Source organism: Malaclemys terrapin, chromosome 7, assembly GCF_027887155.1.
Source record: "Malaclemys terrapin pileata isolate rMalTer1 chromosome 7, rMalTer1.hap1, whole genome shotgun sequence".
Taxonomy (NCBI): Eukaryota; Metazoa; Chordata; order Testudines; family Emydidae; genus Malaclemys; species Malaclemys terrapin.
The window spans coordinates 29,493,577-29,515,063 of record NC_071511.1 but is presented as its reverse complement, the minus strand read 5'-3'; the positions used below and the strand labels follow the sequence as shown (position 1 = coordinate 29,515,063).

The 21,487-nt window shown below is 55.7% G+C and overlaps 1 protein-coding gene and 1 long non-coding RNA gene across 8 annotated transcripts in view; one reads left to right on the top strand and one right to left on the bottom strand.

Annotated features, from left to right (window-relative positions):
- GAL3ST3 (galactose-3-O-sulfotransferase 3) overlaps positions 1-14,200 on the bottom strand; it is a 36,745-nt gene extending 22,545 nt beyond the window's left edge. For 2 of the 7 annotated variants that reach the window (XM_054036050.1, XM_054036047.1), the window contains exon 1: positions 13,929-14,200. The gene's annotated coding sequence lies outside the window, so the exon portion shown is untranslated. Of the gene's footprint in view, positions 1-4,354; positions 4,443-7,220; positions 7,318-13,928 lie in introns of those variants that run through there. The other 5 variants (XM_054036053.1, XM_054036055.1, XM_054036049.1 and 2 more) reach the window with 5 other exon arrangements.
- On the top strand, positions 2,323-4,461 carry LOC128841215 (uncharacterized). The gene is made up of 3 exons (XR_008445781.1): positions 2,323-2,391; positions 3,690-3,808; positions 4,382-4,461. It is a non-coding gene; the product is annotated as an uncharacterized LOC128841215 (long non-coding RNA).
- Positions 14,201-21,487: the final 7,287 nt, after the last annotated feature.

Sequence of the window (21,487 nt, the reverse complement as noted above, 5' to 3'; positions counted from 1 at the left end):
GTGGGGAGGAGGAAACCGGCTGGGGAGAATAAGCCCTGGAAGAGGGCTCAACCCCAGAGGCATTGTGGGGAAAGAAAGCCTGAGAAGGCAGGCTAGGGAGTAGTCCAGGGAAATAGCATCAAGGAGGGGGGTCTTTGTAGACCTTGGCTGTTGGTTACAGAGTTCTAGTGTAGGGGGGCCCTGGGTTCCCCAACCAGCCACTGGGCAGACATGCAGGACTTTTGGAGGCACCAGCTGGACAGCTGGTCTGGTGAGACTTCGATACCCTGGGGGGGGACTACCTAGTAACCTAGAGGAGGGCTGGGTTGTGAAGAGAGGACACTGCAGCAATGGAATGACCATCAGCAGTGGGTAGCATACAGGATGGAAGCTGCTCTGCTATGCTTGGCCAGGAGGAGGCGCTCTTGCGGTGAGTGAACCCTGTTACAGAGTATCACATGCAAGACACATAAGGGAATTGTCCTGCTCTACTCGGCACTGGTGAGGCCTCGGGGTTTGCATATGTGGCTGGTGATCAATTGTTCCCAGTGCCCAGTGGAGGTTGGATAAGACTTAATGGGCTTCATCTGCAGCAAGGGAGATTTAGGTTGGCTATTAGGGGAAACTTGCTAACTCTAAGGGCAGTTAAGGTCTGGAACAGGCTGTGGAATCTCTGCCATTGGAGGTTTTTAAGAATTTGGATGAACACTTGTCAGGGGTCATTTAGGTTTACTTGGCCCTGCCTCAGCACAGGGAGCTGGACTTGCCCTTCACAGGTCCCTTCCAGCCCGACGGTTCCGATTCTAGGGTTGGAGCACGTCCTGAGAACATGCTGCTGACACTGGTGAGGCGCTGAGAACGTGTAGGGTATTAGAAACTCTCCAGGCCGGGGGACAGGAACATCCACTGACAGGTATGGAGCAGGTCAGGTCTCCAAGACAGCTCCTCTCCATTCAGCATTCTCTTTCAGCTCAGAACGGCTCATTGAGATGAATGGGGCCACTTACCACCTCTGAGTCTGCCCTGCGGCTGATGGATGTATAGAGTCCCTTCCCTCCACTCTCCCTCTGCTCTGCTAGTCTCATGGCGCATGCCAACTCTGCTCTAACTAATGCTATGTGTATGCTACAGCCTATGTTAGAGCGACTTATCACTCAGGGGTGTGAATAATCCCCCCAAGAGACATGAGTTACACCAACGTAAGCGCTCATGTGCACAGCACTAAGCTGGCAAGAGAGCTTTTCTCCCCCGCGAATGGCTGAAGCTGTGTCGGTAGGAGGATGCTCTCCCGTCAGCACAGACCCTCTTCACCAGACATGCTGCAGTGGCACAGCTGTACATGGAACCCAGCCATGGGAAGTCCTCTTTTAAGTGCTCTAAAATCGCGCCTGCTTCCATGGATTGTCTTGAAATTTGCTGCGTTTCATGGGAGCACAGGGTAGGGTTAGTGACCCAGACCTGGGGTTATTTGAGCCAGGGGTTCCTGAGATACAGCCCGCCCCAGGGGAAACCCAATAGCATTTTATTATGTTAATAGGTTCAGTTTGAGAGCCACTCCGGGCAGACATCTGAGAAGGAAGTGGAAAGGGAAAATCTACCTCGGTCGATATTTTTATTGATTGGCTGTGGAGAACTGTAATCTGAACACAGCAGAGAAGTCAGGAGATGCTGAAACTCTTTCTGAAGAGAGATTAAATTGCACACGTGACCGCTCAGAGGAGCGGTACTGGGGTGCAAGAGGAGGTGCTGAAAGGTGAAGAGGGGCTGGGGTCTGCAGCAAGGAATATGAGTATTATGGGAATGGGGGGGTTGGGAAGAGTGGTTGGGTGCTCAGATGGGGAGAGATGAAGGGAGAAGACAGGACGGGTTGGAGAATGTCAGGGGTAACAGAGGAAGTTGAGGTGTGGGGGAGCCTGTCACCTCTGAGGTCACCCAGCAAGCAGGTGGGTGGGCTGGGATCTGAACCCTGCCCAATGTGTTCTGGGATCTGGGGGACCCTGCTCCTCTTGGGGTGTCTTAGGCCTTCTACCTGTCCTCCATGTGAACTGGGATCTGCGGGAGGAGGGAAATGAAGTTAATGCTCTGGCTACACAACCAAGGGAGTTTGTGGCCCTCAGTTAGCTGCTGCCTGGGATGTGCATACGCAGAAGATTAGGGCAGGAGCCAGCAAGGAGCAACTTCCTACATATAAAGGCCTTCTACAGTGCTATGGATTAATGGGGCAGAAGGGAATTGTGGGTGGGAGGCCAGTGCTATAGGGTTGAGAGGGCGGACACCAGTCATCTCTCGCATGATTAAACTTACTGTAATCACCAAGCTTCCTGCTAAGTCTCGCTTGTACTGAGCAGGCTGCAAACTCCACTGAGCACTAGGCTGGGGTCGCTGGCTGCCTGCTTCCGACCCCAGGAAGAGGTAGGGCTGCCACCTTGGTAATATTTAAAAACCAGGTACTCCAGCAGGAGTGCTGGACCCTCCCTTGTCCCGCCCTTTCCCCCTACTCCCATTGTTTGCTGCTTTTCCCCTCTTCCCCCCCCCCCCCCCCTGCTAGGACTCGCCTGCAGAGCCGAGGCTTGGAGCTGCAGCTGCCCCACGCAGGTAGGAGGTGGCCCTAGCTGAGTAGGGGCTAGCGCAGGTGATGACCTGGCATCTGCCCTGGCCACAGTAACCTGACTTTTGGTGTTTGGTCAGTAGATTTGACCAGACACTGGCAGATCCTCTTCTTGACCGGACTTTCTGGTCAAAAACCAGGCACCTGGCCACACTAGGAGGGAGGGCACAGGTGGGAGTGGGGGGGGGGCAGGGCACATGACAACTGGGCCCCAACTGGGGGGGTCAAATGCTTTCACACAGGGCACCATTGTGCAATGCAGCCCCCATGCCAGTGGGCACTTGGCATGGGGAGTGAGGGATGGTACATTGTGGGGGTGGAGGGGTAGCTGACTCCAGGCTGGGCAGGAGGTCCCAGCAGTGCATGTCTCTCACTGGAGATAGCTGCTCCTGGCCCAATCACCCCAGTTCCTACCTGCTCCCTAGCTTGATCCCAGGCACCACAGTGGCCACTCCAGTCCCTGCTCCCACCTCTGCCCCCAGCAGCTGTGGAGCCTGCTCGGCCTGAGGCACCAGCTGAGCCCTGGCAGTGCCAGCTCCGAGGCTGGAGGAAATTGGGCGCAGTGCAGTTTGTGACAAGGGCGGTATATGGGAAATTTGGCGCAGTTGCAGATGAGCCCAGTTCATGGGGAATGTCGGTAACACTGTGTAACAAAACTGCCAAGGTTTGGGGGCACAGCCCAGAGATGAGATTTCTCTCCGCAGCCCTGTTAGCTGTGACACATGGCAAACATCTCAAAGCACCACCAGTAGCCCGACTGCACTAGACCACAACGTACAGGAGGGGGAGGAGTGCTGAGGAATCACAGGGTGACTGTGTAGCCTATGGGAAAGCCCGCTGATCTGGGACTATCACTACCGCTGCCACTGGCTTGCTGAGTTACCTTGGGCAAGTCACGTCACCTCTGTGCCTCAGTTTCCCACCTGTGAGGTGGGGATAATGATGTAAAGATCCACTGATGAAAAGCACTATAGAAAATCTAGGTCTCTTAATTGTTACCTAGCCACAGGAGCAGATCAGCTGCAAACCTAGGTGACAGCTACAGCTGTCTGATGACCACTTGCTCCGAGCAAAAACCATTTCCTTCTGTTTAAAAACCTAGGAAATTAAACGGCAAAGCACTTTAACGCAGAGTTATTGCCTGACGACAGCTCATGCCCATCCAGAACATCGAGCTCAGCAAAACTCAATCATGTGAAAACCAGGAAATACAGAGTTAAGGTAAACGCCCCCCACTCCCCCCCCCCCCCTGCCTTATCTGTGCCCTCTTTGAGCAATGCCCCATAACACACACCCTCACACTCTGCCTTTTCACTGTGAGGCACAGGTATTACCTGCACTTGTCCTGTGCTACTCCCCCGACAGAGTACCACATCTGCAAACTCTACCAGCCACTCCACACCCTCTTAGAACCCGTCACAGCTGCACACAGGATACCACCAAACCCTGTACTATCCCTACCCTTCATTAAATCCAGACCACGCTTCGATCCCACTCGCCCCCCTGTGCCCTGCTACCGACACAACCTATACAATTCTGTATTGTAACGATGCAGACTGGAACCTCTCCCCTTTGAGAACGCACGTGGGGGGGACTCACACCCAGATCTCCTCATATCAGAGCTCTTCCCAGCTGCTCCAACTCATTCCTTCCCCCCTACAGTACGGCAACACCTAACACAATGACGGCAGCTGGAGTGCATGCAGATAATTCCCAATGGCTACTCCCAGCTCCAGGGGGCAGAGTTAAGCCTGAGTGGGCATTTACCTTAACTTGGAATTTCCTGGTTTTCAGATGTTTGCTGCTGAACCCGACGTTCTAGAAGGACCCGAACTATCAGTGGGCAACTTCACCCCTGCATTAAAGAAGTGTTTTGCCATTTCAGAGCGAATAACTTCAATCAGAATGTTACATGGGATTAAGCCAAATGTCTTACTTAACCCTACTGTGTCAACACCTGTATCAACCAGACTTGCAATCTCATCTAAAAACAATACCAGGTTTGTTTGACAAGAAGTGTGTTCTATAAAACCAGGCTGATTGGCATCCATTATATCCTTTATTGCTTTTTAATAAATCCTGGAACAGTGGAGATGTTCCAGAGAATTGATGTTGTGCCAATTACTGCATGAATAACTTATTTATACCCGGCCTTGCATTCAGAAAACCCACAGCCTTTAATGAACATATAAACTGTGTTCATACAGAGACCCCTTACCCAGCATTGAGATGTGCCCACTTCTCAGGTGGGGTGAGGGTTTTTTTTATACAGGGATCCTTCATTCAGTGCCAGGGCCGGTTCCAGGGTTTTTGCTGCCCCAAGTGGGGCGGGGGGGAGGGGGAGCTGCAATCATGATTGGCGGCAGCTTCTTTGGCGGCAATTTGGCTGCAGGTCCTTCCCTCCGAGAGGGACCGAGGGACCCACTGCCGAAGAGCCCGACGTCCCACCCCTTCCCCTTGGCCGCCCCAAGCTTGCTGAGCTGGTGCCTGGAGCCGGCCCTGCTCAGTGCTGAGATGCAGCTGCCTCTGGGGTGGGGGGCAGGGGCTATTTATACATGGATCCCTCACCCGGTGCTGAGATTTAGCTGCCTCTGGGGTGCAAGACTGTTTAATGTTCAAATTGTCCATCACCTAGAGCTTTTCAATCCAGACCAGGGGTGCGTCTCTAGGCTCTGCTCCAGCACAGACAGAAGTGATGGAAGGGATGTAGGAATCCTTGGGGGCTGCCCTGGATGGTCTGGCCAGGAGGTCAGACTGGAAGATCAGAACAGCCCCTTTTGGCATTAGACTCTACAAGCAAGATCCTCAATTGGTGTAAACTGTCATAGCTTGGTTGAAATCAATGGAGCCAGAACAATTTACTCCAACGGATGATCTGTCCCTGTGAACAGTTGCGCACCACTGCCCTGTGATGATTTAGAACAGGAAGCGAAGGAGAGTCCTGTATCCAAAGGAAGCTACAGGGCATGGGGGATTACTTTTTGCTGATAATGTTGTGGTGGGAGTCACCAGGTGGTGCTCTTACCCATGGCCTTCCAGCTCTTTTCCCAAGGATATGAGTGATGTTCTTCCTTGGAAGAATGCTGCATCGTTGTTTGGTTTGTGATGCACCTTGTTTTTGGGGGGAGTTGTTGCAAACAGGGGAGCTTGCTCCCTGTCCAACTCTCCCTCCTTATGGTCAATTCTGGGGACAGAGTTGTTCCCCGGGGCCCAAGACTTGGGGTTGAGCTGAGATCCCTGACAGGCAAGGGCATTGCCCGTGTGTAGGTTGAGACCATATCTGTCCCAGGACTGGCTTACAGAATGTAAATAAACACATTACACTCTGACAGTGCCTCGCCCCTTCCTCTCCAGAGGGGAGCCCGCTCCTATGCAGAGACCACAAGAAGAACACTTAGATTTGCCAACGCTGCCTCCCCCATTTCTCTGATGCACGTTCAATCCCTTCAAACTCCCTGGCTCACGGGTCCATCCCAGCTCAGTGCTGGGGCAGCGGAGTGGGAGCCCAATGCGTCTCCACCAGCACAGAGCTGCCAGTGCCCCAGCCATGCCACTCACATAATCCAGGCCAGACGTGAGTGGTACTGCCCAGCTTCCCCCGCCAGTCAGTCGGCCCTGTGTCCCTATGGGGTGAGCTGCCCGCCATGGCTGCCAGCTGTCGATAAATCCATTCCCATTTCTAATTGCCCAGAGGCACGAAGAGCAGGTGGACGAGTCGCTGATACCAGCTGAACCAGTTCCCGGGCCAGTCCCCCAGGGCGCGCACCAGGCTCTGCAGAGCCAGCTGGCTCTGCTGTTAAAGTCCCTGCTCATTCGGCAGAGAGTGGGCCAGTTGGTTGATTAGTGCCTCAGCCCAGGGCCTGGGGCAAAGCGTGGGAAGTGAGAAGGGAGCTACAGAACCGCACAAAGGGCAGCGGGAGCTGGGGGGCTGGCCCTAACTCTGTGAGGGGAGAGGGGACTAAGGACTCTGGGTTCTATCCCTGGCTCTTGCAGGAGAGGGGGATGTAGTGGTTCGAGCAGGGGCTGAGGTTCTGGGAGCCAGGGTTCCTGGTTGGATTCCCAGCTCCAGAAGGGCTCCCAGCCCCCTGGCTGTAACCTCTACCCCCCGGCTCCCATTCCCCTCAGATCGCTCAGTTCAGCAGGGCTGAATGTGCCTCACTCCTGATTCCACCCGCTCAGGTGATGTGCAGGAGGGGAGCAGCCTTTTAGATAGAAACACAATGAGGCTGCCGGGTTTGGTTTCTGCTGCCCTGGTGCAGCAAGAGAGAGATTTACTGTGGTGCAGCCTTTCCTCTGCCAGCTCAGACAACGGCTAGAATTACAGGTATTAGCAAAGCTGGGACACTGCGTAGGTGACCTCAATTCAGATCCCTCTGAACAGCTCCTGCAACTACAAACCTGCCATAGCACGAGAGCAGGGAATAGAACCCAGGAGTCCTGGCTCCCAGCTCCTCTGCTTTAACCAACTAGACCCCACTCCCTCCAAAGTTGGTAACAGAACCTAGGAAATCTGTCCCCCACCCCCGCTCTAGCCACGAGACTCCCCTTCCAGAGCTAGGATAGAACCCAGGAGTCCTGGCTCCCAGCTCAGGCTGAATACCTCCTGGTGTGACCATAGTGGAGCAAAACCTACCCCAGGCTCCTGTGATGGTGCTGGGATCAGAATCTCTGTGTGTTCTGGATCGGGATCCCGGGGTTGGGGGCCCCCCCAGCAGGATGTGGCTGGGCTGCTGAGGGCATATTTATATGCGGTCACGTCAGGGAGCCGTGCCAGGCTGTGACACTGCTCAAGGGCACGCAGATCTCCAGATACCTGAGCATGGCCTGGCAAAGGCTATGGAAAAGTCCTTGGCTTGCACGGTCACATCCCCAAGGACAGGGCTACTTGGAGGAGGTGGGTTGGATCAGTGCGATCCCAGAGCAGGGGCATGTGCAGGGATAGGCCCCTCTGCACACAGACCTCTCCCACCTGGCCCCACAGGGATGTTTTCAGGGAGAGCCCCCCACAATATCTTCTCCCCCATGGGATTCACCTGCCCCAGAGGGGACCCTCTAGTGGGCAAGTGGGGACTCAGTCCCTGGGGCCTATGCAGACCTCTCCCAGCACAGGTGTTGATCTAGCTACTGGTTTGCATGGGTGTCAGGAGCAGCATGTTCCAGTGGGCACGGCACTGGGCTGGGAGCCAGGACTCCTGGGTTCTACTCCCACCTCTGAGAGAGTGGTGGGGTCTAGGGGGTTAGAGCAGGCGGCTGGGGGCCAGGAATCCTGGGTTCTACTCCCACCTCTGAGAGAGTGGTGGGGTCTAGGGGGTTAGAGCAGGGGGCTGGGGGCCAGGACTCCTGGGTTCTACTCCCACCTCTGAGAGAGTGGTGGGGTCTAGGGGGTTAGAGCAGGGGGCTGGGGGCCAGGACTCCTGGGTTCTACTCCCACCTCTGAGAGAGTGGTGGGGTCTAGGGGGTTAGAGCAGGGGGCTGGGAGCCAGGAATCCTGGGTTCTATTCTCTGCTCTGCCATTGACCTACTGTAAGAGGTTGGGCACATTCCTTTGTCTCTCTGTGCCTCAGTTTCCCCTCCTGCCCTTTCTCCATTGAGACTATGAGCTGTTCTGTGCAGGGTTTGTCTCCCACTGCGTGTGCCGTGCCTATCATGATGGGGTGGGGGCACCCCATCTCTATTGGAGTTTGTGCAGAGCCTGGCATTCCAGGGGCCCTGACCTCAGTTGTTGGGAGTGGGGTGTCTGTGTGGCACCTGGCATGATCAGGGTCCCCCATCTCTGTTGTGAGGTAAGTGTGTGTAGCAGCTGCCTTGAGGGGGCCCCAGCCTTGGGTCTTGGGGTGTGTGAAAGTGAAACAGAAATCGAATGAATTACAGAATGCTGTACGTACCTTTAAGTAGAAATGAGAAATGCTGCAAGCCAGGTATCAGGAAAGCTGTTAACTGTTAATGAATTGCTCCATTTAAGGGCAATTGGTGAAGCATTTGCCTTAGATTGATAAGAGTTAATAAGGAAGCAGGATATGCATATTGTGTCCCAGGCAAATTTTACAATTTTGCTCTCTCTGTCCCTTTGCTTAGTTTGCACCCTTTTATCTGTATAAATAAGACTGTTTGAATCTTGCATGGGGGCTCACATTATCTGAATGTATTAGCAGAGCGCTGTGCTAATAAACAGAGTGGTCTTGACAAAATTGTGAGTCCTGATTCTAACTTTGACAGGTGCTACAATAATACCCTGGGCTGAGTCCCACCTGGCTGATGGGAGCTGTCCCCAGGCCCAGCCTGTTCGGGGTCCCCTCCCAGATCTCTGTAGCCACACATCTGAGTCTCCCACGAGCTAATATCTGTATTTGCAGTGGACCTGCCCTTGCCTACCTGCTACGGCTGGAGCGCACAGCCTGGGCCATGCACCTGGCACTACACCGAACCACTGGGACCTCAGTTAGGGAATCGCTTCCACACCAATTGTGGATGGGTTTCTGCTAGGGTTGCCAACCCTCCAGGATAGTCCTGGAGCCTCCAGGAGTTAAGGATTATGTCATGTGAGGAAACCTCCAGGAAAATGTCCAACCAAAATTGGCAACTCTACTTTCTGCGCAGGTCAGCCACTGGAACTGGTGCAAGAGAGACCATTGTCCCAGCGCTGCATCCAGCCAGGCCCACTGGACTTCAGCTGGCAGGGGGCCTGGTGCAAAGTAGAGGAGGTGGGGCCTTTCAAAGACCCCACCCACAGACACAGTGGGATGGTGGGGGCAGGGAGGGGTAAGTCGTAGGTGTCAGCTGAAGGAGGGTGCTGAGTAGAGGCCCCCACACGCAGTGCCCTCCCTGAGGAGGGATCCAGGGAGCCCCAGGCAGCACCCTCGCAAAAGAGGGATCTGGAAACCCCAAGCGCTGACCAGATGGATGAGCAGATGTGGGGGCTGTGGAAAGAACCTTGAGCCACACGCAGCCTCCCCATGCTCCGTCTGGCCAGTCTTGGGTGCAGTATCCCACCCTGTGCTCCAGCCAGACTCCTCCCAGTCCGGGGAGGGGCTGCCTCAAGGGTTCATGGGGCAGTTCAGTCCCCACAGCCCAGGTGGCTCTTGGCCCCGATGCTGAGCGAGTGCCGAGCGCAGGGGAACATCTCCCAAACTCAGATCCCCATATGGATGGGAAGGACTTTTAACCCCTGCCAGGCTGGGCTGGCCTCCTCCTGGGCATGTCCTGTCCCTGGAGAGGGGCTGCTCCAATCAGCACTGGGAATTTTCACGCTTTTTTTATATAATGAAATTTGAAGTTTTTTATTGTTTTTGATTGGGGGGAAATGGAAACACATTACATTGGTCACTTTGAAAGGAAGCAAACTTTTTTTGGGGTGGGGGGGCAAACAAAAATGGCATCGATTTTTATTTTTCTCTCCTTTTTTTTTTTTTTAAACACTTCTCTTTCCCCCACTGGAAATAGGGGGTGGGGGGGTTAAAGAAAGAATGGGGGAAAGGCCCCCAAAAGAGAACCAACATTAAAAATTACTTTTTTTGGTCTGTCTGTCAAGAACTGAAATGAAGCCACCATTTGTAGTTATTTTGTTTTGAAAATGTTTGTCAAATTTCTACCAATCAAAAATGTCCCATTTGCTCAGCCAGGCATTTTCCTTAAACACTTTCAATGCACAATTTTGGATCATGTCTGGCGCACCAGAACAGATCCAGTCTCTATAAGGGTTTACGGTGCAGGTGCCTCCCTTGGCTGGCTGGCTTGAGGGATGATGGCTACGTACATACCCATCTGTCTGTATAGAATATTTTGGTTGCAAAGTCTAGCCCTTGCAGGTTTGGAGAAGCCAGGATCATAGAATATCATGGTTGGAAGGGACCTCATGAGGTCATCTAGTCTAACCCCCTCCTCAAAGCAGTACCAATCCCCAGACAGATTTTTGCCCCAGATCCCTAAATGTCCCTCTCAAGGATTGAACTCACAACCCTGGTTTAACAGGCCAATGCTCAACCCACTGAGCTATCCCTCCGGCTATGCATACTCAGTTGTGACCCCTGGGGTAGGGGCTGGCTCCCATTCCTGGCTCAGGGAACAGAGTGCTGTTAGAATGGCAGCTGTATATAGCCAAGCACATAGATTCAGGGCCGCCCAGAGGATTCAGGGGGCCTGGGGTCTTTGGCAGCAGGGGGCCCCTGCCCCCGAATTGCCACCAAAGATCCGGAGCGGAAGAAGCTCTGGGGGCCCGGGCCCCACGAGAGTTTTCCAGGGCCCCCAGAGCGAGTGAAGGACCCCGCTCCAGGAGCCCTGACAAACTCTCATGGGGGCCCCTGAGGCAAATTGCCCCACTTGCCCCCCCCACCCCCCCGGGCAGCCCTGCATAGATTTGGCATGTCCAGTGTGGGAGGCACTGTGGCAAAGTGGATGAGATGTGGGTGTCTCATAGTAGAGAGCTGCGTTCTGATCCTAGCTCTTCCTGAAGGGACCTTGTGCAGTTTCTCAGTTAAAGGAAGGGTTATACCGAACCCTACAGGGGAAAGGCCCCATTACCCCTCCCCGTGAGCCAGCCCGTCTCCCTGTCCTGGGGCTGGATTGGAGCCCGTGTCCCCTAGAGGGAAAGGCCCTGAGTCCATTCCACACATAACTTCACTGCACAAAGATTCTTCTCATCTCAAAATGCTCCTTTGAATGAACAGAGTTGAGAGAGATCCCGGGGGCTTCTATAAGGGGGAGCAGGAGCAGGCAGAGGATGGTGGTCTCTCTCTCACACACACACACACACACACACACACACACACCATATGTGCAACCTTCTCCTGTCCCACACAGTCTCCCTTAACTAGCATTCTGGCCCAGCCCAGACACCGAGGACATGTCAGGCGCACAGCTATCGATGGCAGCCCCAATCAATAGGACAAATGGGTCGGTGCTGGGCTGTGGACAAGGGGCTGGTGATGAGCAATGGCGTATGCTGCACAGCCTGTCCCAGGCCAGGGACAGAACTCAAGAGCCCTGATGCTCAACAAGCCCTCCCCCCCCCCCCCCCCCCCGCCAGGGAATGAAAGCTTGTTCATTGCTACCAAGATTAGTTCTCCTCCCTGGTTTGTCAGTGTGGATACCCGTGTGACTCAGTAAAGGGAGAAACAGACCTAAGGGGGTAGGAAGTGCTGAACAGAGAGTCCCAGCCCCCCCCACCAGTAACAAATCCATCTGTGCAGCCCCAGCACCCCCAAGAGACCCTGCAATAACAAAGCAGTGCAGCCAACCCTGCACTGTCCGGCTCCCCATTCCCTGAAGTGTCTCAGTGGCCCTGGTTCCCCCAATGCCCTCTGTGCCCTGCCCACAAGGTGCCCCTGCCCCCCTTGCTCACAGAACTCATTCCCCTGGCCGGGGGTAAATCTTCTGGCATCCCGGGGTGAGAGCCTGGAGTAACCGTTACTGAATAAGGGAGTGCAGCAGCCCGACAGATGTTGTTGTAGATTCTAGAGTAATTCAGCACCTGCCCCTTTTCCAGCTCCGATCGCCAGCCTCCTGTGGCAGTGAGTTCCAGAGGCTGTAAGGCTGATTCATACTGACTCGGCTCATGCACAGGCAGCAGCGTTAGTAAGGACAGCCTGGGGGCTACTCCAGACTACACTTGGCACCTCTGGACCCTGGGAGCAGAGAATAGCCGCAGCATAGGGCATTCTAGCCATGTCCCTAACCCACCCTTCATGGGGCAGGAATGGCACTGAGCCCCACCCCGAGCAGGGAGACCACCTGTCCCTCCCTCCCCCATAAGGTCTGTGATGGATGGATGGAGGGGAGTGTTTGGAGACAGACAGCTGGATAATGGGTATATAAACACCCCCCCCCACACACACACACACACTTCTATATGTGTTAATATAATCTACACACCCACACAACCCTGTGCACCTTCCACCGGGCTGTTAATGGGGACGACTGAAACACAGAACCATGCTCTGTGTGTGTGTGTCTGTGCACCGCTCGCCCATGTGCACAGCTACAGAGATTAGATAGATGAGAGAGCGCAAGAGGGATTTGGGCTCATGGAGAGATACAGGCCCTAATCCTTTGCACTCTCTCTTCACATGTACCCATCTATCTAGCCATCTAACTGCCAACCCTAATCCTGCTTTATCTGTCTAGCTATCGAGCTATCTAGCCCCATCTAAAATCACTGTACATCTACTAATGTCGCCATCCCCTCGGTATGTAGGAGCATTTGTAGGCAGGATGCTGCCATGCTCTGCCGTGTCTCTGGAAGTGTGTCCCGGTGCTGCCTGTCTCCAGATCAGCAACCCCCACCCCTCGGCTGGGTCAGGCGTTGCTGGCACGCCACATTATTTGGGGGTTGATTTGCTCCTTAAGCTGAACAGGCCAACAATGGAAATAACCTCCAGCCGTGTGTGTGTGTGTACATTCACAGACACATACACACAGAACAGGCATGCACGCACCTGGGGACAAACATACACAGGTTCACACACAAACACAACAGACAGATGCACATACATGTATACAGGTATGGAGACACTCCTACGCAGATGCGTGCATGCCTCTGAAGCACATGCCGTCTTGATTTAAGTCACGGTGTCCTTGTTTCTCCGTTTATTCCTAATGCCCCTTCTCGGAGGGGGTCTATCCTGCCAGTAAACACTGAGCACAATCCCACCCTCAGGGCCCTTCCTGAGGACACTGGGGGGGGGGGGTACGGCGATAGAGAGATAGATATGGGGGGGGGCATGGTGATAGATATGAGAGGGGAGTGGGAGTATGTCTGGCAATTGACAGGCCTAATTTTCAAAGGTCCTGAGCATCTCTGCTCCCGGGAGGCTGCGGCTGCTCAGCCAGTCGGAATCCCTCTCCCATCTTTCTCTCTCCCATGGGTGCCGCTGTTGTTTCCAGCGGGAGGTTAGTTTGGGTGGCGAGATGGATGGGAGCAGAGATCAGCTGTATGGTGCACCAAGACTGGCACACGCAGATGCCCGGGGGCCTCTCATTTGCACACACACAGCGCGGGGGCTGGATAAGTATCTCGCCCCGGGCATGGCCGTTCACCCCTGCCACATTTCGTGCCTGGGTGCCAAGGGATGGGAACTCCCCAGCATTTCACTGCGTTCCCCCAGCACAGTGAACCCCCACGGAAACATCACATCACTCGGCACAAAATAGCCCCAATCAGCCAGGCAGGGGCAGGGGGGGCTGGAAGAGATTATTAAAACCAGCAGTGCTGTTAGTGGGGTTCAAAGCAGCCCCCCAGGCAATGCAAGCGGGGGGGGGGGGAAGGAATCCCCAGCCCGGGCTGAAAGCCACACGGTGCCTCGCTGGGGGGACGGGCGAAATCCCCCGGCCGGGGCCCCATACTCACCCCGTGCTGGGAGTGCGGGAAGCCGGCGGGTCTCAGTCCATCACCGGGCCGGGCGAGCGCAGGCGGCGAGGGGCGGGGACGTGTCCCGGGCTCGCCTCGGCAGCATGGCTCTCCGGGCCGGCCGGAGCGGAGCGGAGCCGGGTCCCCGCGCTAGCGGCCGGCCGGGGAGCGCCCCATCGCCATGTTGCCGGCTGCGTGTGGGCAGCGGAGCCGGGGAAATTGGAAACGCGAGCGAGGGAGGGAGCCGGAGCCGGAGCCAGAGCCGGAGCCGCGTCCTTTGTGGGGTCAGGTGGCCGCGTCCTCCCCGCACCGAGCCCCGCACGCAGCACGCGTGCCTTGCACACAGAGCTACACACACACTGCTACACACACTGCACTGTGCACACAGCTACACACAGTGCTACACACACACACTGCTGCACACACTGCTCAGTGCACACAGCTACACACACTGCTACACACACACACTGCTACACACACTGCTCAGTGCACACAGCTACACACACTGCTACACACACACACTGCTGCACACACTGCTCAGTGCACACAGCTACACACACTGCTACACACACACACTGCTACACACACTGCTCAGTGCACACAGCTACACACACTGCTACACACACACCGGACGGTGCACACAGCTACACACACACAGAGCTACACTCACACACTGTTCAGTGCACACAGCTACACACACACTGCACTGTGCACACACACAGAGCAACACACACTGCATGGTTCACACAGCTACACACACACTGCTCAGTGCACACAGCTATACACACAGAGAGCTACACACACTGCTCAGTGCACACAGAACTACACACACACTGTTACATACTGCTACACACACCCATGCAGCTACACACACACACTGCGTACTGCTTCACACATTGCTACACACACACACTGCACACTGCTACATACAGCTATGCACACAGCTACACACAGACCACACACTGCACATTGCTACACACACATTGTACACTGCAACACATACATACAGCTACACACACCCCTCTACACACACAGAGATACACCCTGCTATACACATACTGCACACTCCTACATATAGTTACACACACACTGTACACAGCTGCACACTGCTACACACACCCAGCTACACACTGCATACAACTACACACACACTGTGCACACAGCTGCACACACATACTGCACAGTTACACACATGGCTACACACCCACACTTGAACACATGCTGCACACTGCTACACACCACTACACTCAGACTGCACACCCCTACACCCCTCGCTAACCATACGCTGCACCAGCTACACACACTGCAACACCCCACACCGCACACACAGCTACAAACACATCACTACACACACGGCACATAGACATACACAACTACACACATACATGTCACAGAGCTACACATGCACACTGCACACACTTGCACACCTACTCACCATTACACACAGACCTACGCACATACCAGGACAGCTGCCTACACACCCACATGCACACCCCTCTGTCGTGCACACTCCCTGCTCCGCATTGCACTGTAGCTGGAATTCAGTAAGAGGGGAGAGGAGCACACACAGACCTCTTTCCCTCCCTACACACAACCAGCTTGGTGGAGGACAGAACAGTGCATACACACACACACACAGTCACATCCTCAGCACAGCCATCATCACCATCACCACATGCACGTCAGTGCACAGCAAGCGTCACACATTCTGTCACCATCCCAAACACACACTGGGGCCTGCACACACAGTCTGTCATACACACTTCAACACACACACTCTGTCATGTATGCACTCACACAACAGCCCATTTGCTCCTGCATGCACACAATCACACCACCCATCCTCATGCACACGCACATGCACACACCCCGTGCACCCTCACCCCCTGTCGTGCACCTTACAGGGCTGCTCCTGCAGCATGGGGGAAGGGTACCCGGGGATGGTGCCAGGCGGGGGCAGTGGGGTGTCTCACATTACCGCCTGGTCCACAAAGCCGTCATTGTGGTTGGAAACTCCTGCTGTGGGGGGGCAGCTGGGAATTGATACCGGAGCTGGGGCCGAGGACAATGGGGTGTGTGTCTGGAAGGGGGAGTGAGGGGCCAGCTCCCTGAGGGGACAAGGGGTAAATCCACCCCGTATCCTGGCAGGCAAACTTGGCAGCAGGGACCTCTCCAGGGGTCTAGGCCTCCACACCCTGGTCAGATCGAGGGGGACCAATTATTTGTGCCCAGGAGGACAGCGAGCTGGGCGGAAATCCGGCAGAATCACCACACACATCGGGTGTGTGGGGGGGTGTCTCTGCAGGATCCCTGGGGCTGGGCTGAGTCTGCCATACAGGGGTGGGTATGTTAGGGGGTTGGGGGTCCAAGCAGAGTGAGCTAGTAGTCTGGGATCAGCCTCTTGAGGGTCACATATAGCCCCGCACACTCACTCACCCCACGGGGGAAACTGAAGCACAGAGAGGGGAATGGACTTATCTATGTTCACATGGCAGGATAGCAAATAGAACCCAGGAGTCCTGGCTCCCGTTCCATCCCCACTGCTCTAACCTCTAGATCCCACTCCCCTTCCCCCCAGGATAGAATCCAGGAGTCCTGGGTCCCATTCCATTCCATCCCATCCCCACTGCTCTAACCTCTAGATCCCACTCCCCTTCCCCAGGATAGAACCCAGGAGTCCTGGCTCCCAACCCCTCTGCTCCAACTCCTAGACCACACTGGACTCAGGGGTCCTGGTTCCCAGGCCCCTTCCCCCCCTGTGCTGGAGTCTGGGGGCGGGGGATATTGCACAGCAGCCTCAGAGAGGAGGCCAGTATAAATAGCTACTTGTTCTGCAGCAGAAGCTGGGAGCAGACAGTGACTCATCTTGGGAAGGCGCATGTGGGAACTGGTGCTTGGGGAGGGGCTCCTGCCGCAGTCAGCCCCATGGGGGCTGGGGCCATCTCAGCCAGTCCTCCTGCCCAGGGGCTGAACTGGGGCAAGGGCTACCTAGAGTGGAGAGGGCCTGGATCCCATTCCTCGCCCACCCTGAACCAGTCCCCCCCCCAGGGGGGGGGGGGGGCTGGGCTGGAGTTAGCACCCCCCACCATCCCCCAGGGGAAAGGGCCTGGAGCAAATTCCCCACCCCAGAGCCAGATCAGAGCTGGTGCCCCTGGAGGCAAAAGGCCCTGGATCCCCTCCTCCAGGGTCCAAGCGGTGTCTCCCCAGCAGACGCTCTCGATTATGGTTTGAGTGAAGGCTGTTCCCGTCACTCAGCAGATCAGCAAAGGGGCCAGCAGCCAGCAAGCCCTCCCTCTGGCCGCGTTGCCGTGCTCAGGGGGAGCCGAGCGCCCTCCCATGTGGCTGGTCTCATGCACCCAACTGAGAGTTAAGCGGTGCCCCTCCAGGCCAGCAGCAGACAAGGTCTGGGGCCCTGGGGGGTGATTCCTGGGCATCCCAGGGGTTGGGGTGATCTGCTCATGTACAGACTGTGTGACCTTCCTCTGCACGCGGCCCATGAGCTTTGGCACCGATCCCCAGCCGCCCATGCCAGCCTGGCTCCCCAGAAGTAGCTGTCCCGGTCTCCAGGCAGGACACATGCAGCACCCACACATACTGCCTTCTACCCCCTGCTTTCCCAGCCCCACTGCAGTCTGCCCAGCTGTGCCATGCATGTGGGCTCGTGGCGTGCTGGCTGGGCATCCCACTGGCAGCTCCCCTTTCTCCCTGCACCCCCAGATGGGACAGACGAGCTCTTCCCACCGTGCCCAGCACAAGCGATGCTGAAGTGGCGTCCCCAGGGATCTCTGTGCCTGTGAGGCTGCAGGGCAGAAGACTGTTTTCTGCAACGTGGCCTCCCGCCTCATGCCATGGCAGTAAGTGGGGGTGAGAGCCTGGACTCCTGGGTTCTATTCTGTTCTCAGCCATTCGCTCCGTGTTCCCCTGATGAAGGCAGCCCAGCAGGGGATTTGCTCTGAGCAGCTATTGGGAAGAATCAAGGTTTCAAGAATTTCGTTTTTCCCTCCTCCAGGGGCTCAGGTCACCACCTGCCCCACTCCATGGAGCTGGGGCAGACACTGGTTCTACCTGTTGGGAGGAAGGGGGAGAAGCCTGTGCCCTCTTGTGTCCAGACTGGGAAGTGCAGGCCAGAACTGGGCAGTCGGGCAGACCACAAGGTGTCTCTGTGTCTCACAGCCTTGACAGAGACACCCCTTCATGCCAGTCCCTGCCCTTTCTTAGGCTCTCTGTGCCACAGAGGGGGCTCTCATTCTGGCCTCACCCCATCCCATCCCTTCCCCTGATGCCCCAAGACTGCCCTGCCGTCCCCTGCCCCCATGGCTCCACTCACCACATAATTGAGATCTCAAAGAACATTTCAAGGTCATGTTCTATTCCCAGGTTTGGGAGGGGTCTAGTGGGTTACAGCTCGGGGCCTGAAAGCCAGGACTCCTGGGTTCTGTTCCCAGCTCTGGGAGGGGCATGGGGGGGTCTAGTGGGTTACAGCAGGGGGGCTGGGAGCTGCTGATCTGGCACTTTTGGAGTGAATGAGTGATTACACCTGTACCATGACCCTGCTAGACTTGAAAGGTTCCTGTGGCTTTGGGTCCAATATTGAGCTACACTGAATGAGGAGCAGTGGTAGGTGGGGGGACGACAGAGAGCCCATGGCTGGGATAGCAGGAGGCTGCTGGTTGAGACTGAGAGGCACCAGCAAAGCTGGGATAGGGGAGGCCAAGGCTGGGATGACAAGGGGGCTGTTTATACAGCAACTCCTCTCCCAGTGCTGAAATGCAGGCACCTCTGGGATGGGGTGTGGGGACTACTTATAGTGTAACCCCTCTCCTGGCACTGAGATGCAGACATTTCTCGGATGGGGCATGCGGGGGGGGGGGGGAGGGCTGTTTATAGTGGGACTCCTTGCTCAGTGCTGAGATGCAGCTGCCTCTGGGGTGGTGTGCAGGGGCTGTCTATAGAGGGACCCCTCTGGCTGAGAGCTTTAGGGCAGTGGGCTGAGCTGTGGACAGTGGGCATGTGTAAGAACAGACAGGAAGAAGCAGACACAGGCAGATGGACTCAGATGTGGTGGTCTCCATACACCCCCAATGGGTTGAAGTGGGGGAGGGCTTGGCTCTGAGCTGGAAGCTGCTGACCCATGGAGGGGCGGGGGGTGTTGAAGACCCATGGGATAGTGATTACAGGGTTAAATGTTTACAGGGTCTCCTTCCCCATGGCTGGGGTTGGGGTGGGCTGGCAGGGTCTGTCCCCTCCTAGGCCTGTGCCCCTCTGTCCCCTCTAACAAGAGAGTAAGGGGACCCACACAAAGGGGTTTCTCTGCCCACTGGGCTAGGATCCATGGTGATTAATGGCCACACAATTGCCCTTGCATCCTGCCCATGCCTGGCAGGATGGGGCATGGACACCACCCCACTCCCCCTCCTTGATGCAGCCACCAAGTTCAAGAGGGAGACGTCAAATGATATGAGGGGAGGGGCCACCCCCAGCGTTAGGGAGCCCGCCATTGAGGGTCACTGTGAGGTCTGGGTCTATCCCTCCAGAGGGACAGGGGGCACCAGAACACTCCCTCCCACACTGCAGCATCCCACAGGGAGTATGCATGACATTCCCATGTCACTGTCAGAGAGACCGGCACAGAGCCACACCAGGGAACAACCCAGGGGTCCTGACTCCCAGCCCCCCCCCCCCATGCCTAACCACTAGACACCACTCCCCTCCCAGTGCTAGGGATAGAAGCCAGGAGTCCTGACTCCCAGCCGTACCTGCTAGACCCCACTCACCTTTTAGTCAGTGCCCCTTGCAAGGCACAGGCTAATGTCACTTGCCGGGACAGAGACAAAAGGCTCACTGCCATGGGACATGACAATGCTGTGCATGTACTGCCCTCTGGTGGGGGCTTTGAGACTGCAGGAGAATTGACATAAAAACCTGCTCCATATGTGTACAGAAGTTGGAGACACCAGATGGGAGAGGTAATATCTTTTATTGGACCGACTTCTGTTGGAGAGAGAGAGATGCTCTTGAGCCACATAGAGGTCTTCTTCAGGTCCGGGAAAGGTAGTAGAACAGATTGTTTAGCATAATTAGTTAGCACGTATTCTAAGGGACCATTCAAGGTAGAGGGCCTGTTAACACCTCTGCAGTCATAGGACAAAAAGCGGGGTTAGTGGGTGACAGATTGTTGTTATCAGCCATAAATCCAGTGTCTCTGTTCAGTCCATGATTTTTAGGCCTTGTCTACACTACAGAGTTTTGTTGATGCAAGTTATGCTGACGATGAAAACCCAGTATAATTACATTGCTCTGCATATTCACACAACGCTCCTTCTGTCGGCAGAGGAGCGTGTCCACGGTTGATGTTCTAGCATCAACAGAGAGAGCAGTGCACTGTGGGTAGCTATCCCACCATGCTACTCATCACCTTCTGCAGCTAGGAGTTGTGGAAAGGCAGAATGGATCGCAGTGCATCATGGGTAAGGCTTTGTGTTTGTCTCGGAAAGTCACAGATTCCGTGGCTTTCTGTGACCTTTGTGACTTCTGCAGTGGCCCACGTGGCTGGCCCGGGAGCCACCTGAGCAGCTTGGGCACCCCCTGTTGCCCCCCCAGCAGCAGGAGTTGGGGGGGGCTCAGGGCTAGGGGTTGCGGTGCTGGCGGTCCTTACCTAGGGCAGGCTCCCCGGAAGGGTGACAGGACCTCCATCCTTCAGCTCCCAGTAATGCGTGCTGCCTCTGCCTGCAGGCACTGCCCCCGCAGCTCCCACTGGCTGCGGTTCCCAGCCAATGGGAGCTGCAGAACTGGGCCTTGGGGCGGAGCGGAGCCAGCATGTGGATCTAGGAGCTGGAGGTCGGAGCTTCCCAGGAGCCGGGTAGGGAACCTGCCCCAGCCCCACCAGCCCGCCCTCCCCCCCCCAGCACCTGTGGCGCCCCCAGTCTGCGCCCCCCTGAGCACCCGCAGTGCCCCCCCAGGCTGTGCCCCACCGAGCACCCATGGCACCCCCCAGGCCATGCCCCTGCCTGTACCCGCAGTGTCCCCGGGGTCCCCCTCCAGCACCCCCGGCACCTCCCAGGACCACCCCTCCAGCACCCGCAGCACCCCCCAGGCTGCTCCCTGGAACCACTACCTCCAAGTTTTAGTCAGCGATATATGGTAAAAGTCATGGACAGGTGATGGGCCATGAATTTTTGTTTACTGCCCGTGACCTGTCCATGACTTTTACTAAAAATACCCATGACTAAAACGTAGCCTTAATCATGGGTGCGTGCTCAAAGTTCCAGTTTTTTCCATCCCATCATTCCATGGGCTTTCGATTGTGCTTCGTGGCATTTCTCAGGGGCACCTGTTTACTGTGCGCCAACCATCTCTGCCTGAATGGATGGATCCTGAACTGTTCTCTACTGTTGTGGTCACTGTTATGAACACATGGTGGATGGTCATGCAGTATATCATGAGCTCCCAATCCGAACAGGAAACAGAGGTGCCTGACCTGCTGTGTGCTATGGAAAGAAACAACACCGGATTATTTTGGCATTCACAGAGCAGTTGCACATGGTGGACCATCACTTTTG